This window comes from Mus musculus, chromosome 18, assembly GCF_000001635.26.
Source record: "Mus musculus strain C57BL/6J chromosome 18, GRCm38.p6 C57BL/6J".
NCBI classification, from domain to species: domain Eukaryota; kingdom Metazoa; phylum Chordata; class Mammalia; order Rodentia; family Muridae; genus Mus; species Mus musculus.
The window spans coordinates 78646987-78649964 of record NC_000084.6 but is presented as its reverse complement, the minus strand read 5'-3'; the positions used below and the strand labels follow the sequence as shown (position 1 = coordinate 78649964).

General features: G+C 38.0%; 1 pseudogene; it reads right to left on the bottom strand.

The window, feature by feature from the left end:
• Positions 1-1690: 1690 nt before the first annotated feature.
• Positions 1691-1837, bottom strand: Gm23895 (annotated as a pseudogene).
• Between the last annotated feature and the right edge of the window lie 1141 nt (positions 1838-2978).

Below are 2978 nucleotides of genomic sequence, written 5' to 3'. Positions count from 1 at the left end.
TGGGGGTTTGTCCTTCTGCTACTCATCCACTTACAAGGAGGCTTCAGGGTCTGAGAGTCGATAGAATGTTATTTGGGGATTGCCATTCAGTTTCTTCACTCTCAAGGTCCTCTGTTTTAAAATGGAAATAGTTACTTTGGCTTCATACTACATTTTTTATAAGTACCGGCAAAGTATCTTTGACAAGCGTTGTTTCATAGCCAGTACTTCACTAAGTAGATAAAATGCCATTTCTGAACTAACTCTTGCAAACAAGAAAGAGGACTTCCTTAAGACACTGTATATGTGTGCCATTATACTTCGCTTGTATTCCTCCATTACTCTCCTTTGCCCTTCCCCACTTGCTGTTTGTCTCTTTCCTTGAACAAATCATCTGCTTTCTGCTTTCATGTCACAGATATGTAATATATAAGTGATAGCTATAAATCAATACTCTGCATCCGATAGAAAATATTCAATGTTTGTTTCCCTCTGCTTCCTCCCATAAGACCCATTTCTCTCTGCACATAGTGCCCTTCTATTTTTGTTACGTATATGGACACAAAAGCAACTATATTACAGTTCTTTATTTAGAATGCTTTTTCTGCTTCCTGCTAAAATTCAAAGCCTCTATCAGCGTATTAAGGTCCTCGTGATTAACCACCCCGTTAGATGAACTATAGCTTACTAAAATTTAATGACAAAACCAGGTAGTTAGGGTGAAGTAATACAAGATATCACTCTCTTCGTGTGAAGCTTGGCAGTGACATTTTTAGCTCAAAATGTCATAGGCTAGCTGAGTAAGAGATTGAGGATTCATACAGTTTGAAATGACTACTATTTCTCAAGGGACAATTGCTGAGTTTTTTAATCTATCTGGATTCCCTGGTGCAGTGCTTCTCACCCTTCCCAAGGCAGTGACCCTTTAATACAGTGCCTCACATGTAGTGACCCCCCCCAACCATAAAATTATTTTTGTTGCTACTTTACAACTGTAATGTTGCTACTGTGATGAATCATAATGTAAATATCTTTGGAGATAGAGGTTTGCCAAAGGCGTCACAACCCATAAGCTGAGAGCCACTGACCTGCAGGTGTTTACTCCATCATGTGTGGCTTCATTGCTTACATCATTTCAAGAAATAAGTGAGAAAAGAAGAACACAAATAGTTCTGAACTGAAAGGATTTAATCCCACCCTCTGCTTATTGTAGGCACCCTCCACTGTCTTTATCCTCCATCATCCACTCAGTCTCTCAAGATTGGTTCAGTTAGTGGAAGTCCCTTCTATTGAAATACAAAAACAAACAAACAAACAACCATGGTAACACACCACAATTTAGCCTTAGAAAACTTCTGGTAAGACTCGTATAGGACTGAGAAAGAGAACAAAATCCATTGGTGTAATGGCAGCCTTGACATTCCACTGATAGCAGCTTTACAATGCTGTCCTGGAGACTAACCTGCAGCTCAAGTTCGATGGTCATGAACAGAGTCATCACAGATGTGCGGGTGAGCAGACAATGCCAGCATCATGGGGAGCTGACTGGATGACCAATGGCCTTGGCTTCTGATTTCAGAGGTTCCCATTGATTACAGAGGATGGAGCTGTTCGAGTGGAGATCCTGCTACAACTTCCAATGACACTTCCTCACTTTATTTTTAAAACGTTTAATTTTGAGCTGAGCAATCAATTTTTTAGGGGGAATCACAATGCAGCCCACCCCACACCCCATCAAAAATTATTCAGATGAATTTCCTGCATTTGGGGACATGCATACATAAGGAATGCAGAGGGCATGCCTCAACATGGGAGAAACATCTTCAAGGTCAAGGTATCTCCCCTGCCAGGTAACAACAAAACATTCCTTTCAGGACTTGCTGCATTTAAAAAAATATATATGTTTCTTTATCCTATAATGTTTTCTTACTGGGTTTATACATACATATATATATATGTGTGTGTGTGTGTGTGTGTGTATGTATGTATATATATATATATATATATATATATATATATATATATATATATATATATATACACACACACATATACATATACACACACATTAGAGACGATATTTGTGGGTATCTTATCTTAATAATCATGGCAGTATCTTTGGAGCCTTTAGAAAGTTAAAGGAAATAGTATCTACCATCATCGTTTTTTTATCATAGAGGGTGAGAGACTTGTGCGAGACAAAGAGATGGTCAGATGGTCCCAATGGAGGCCATGATCTCAAGGTTCAGGGATTCAAACCCTGCCTCTGAAATTACTGTCCATGCTTTGGTCAACTTCAGTTTCTTATAAAAAATAAGTAGAGACTGTATATAGTCCTGTGGAAAACGTGAAAATATGTATAAATGTTAGTAAAATTATCTTCTTCCTTCATTCAATTCTTACCTGTCTTATGTGGATGCTCTGTATGAGCCATTTTGTGAAAATAGAGGTAATCTGTTCAAATAAAATTTTAAAGTCAACAACCAGCTGACCCATGGAATTTAAAAGTAACATATATTAAGTTGGAAAGGATTTGCAGCCAGAAATTCTTGGGTTCACAATCCCACCTTACTTACCCATATAATCATGAGCAAATCATTTTGGCATTTTGATCATCGAAAAGCTCACATATAGAAACATACACACAGAGTCGCCCCATACACACAATACAAAGCACAGCACTCTGTAGCTATTCATTATATACTCTACATATATAATCAACTCTCCTTTCTCTCAGCCTTTCCTTTCTTTTGTTCTATAAAAACCGTTCATAGGGGAACAGCTGGAATGGAACATGTAATAGGGAACAGAGAGGGTGAGAGAGTGGTAGATTCACCAAGCTAAAGTTAGGAAATTGGTAGGGTAGATAACAAATCTATAATGATCTGCCATAAGTTAAAGGATAAGAAATCTGTGGGGAAATATATGTCTCAGTTGGTCCCCAGACCCTAACAGCAATATGATCAAACTTCAAACCTTCTGTAATTATCTTCTTACAG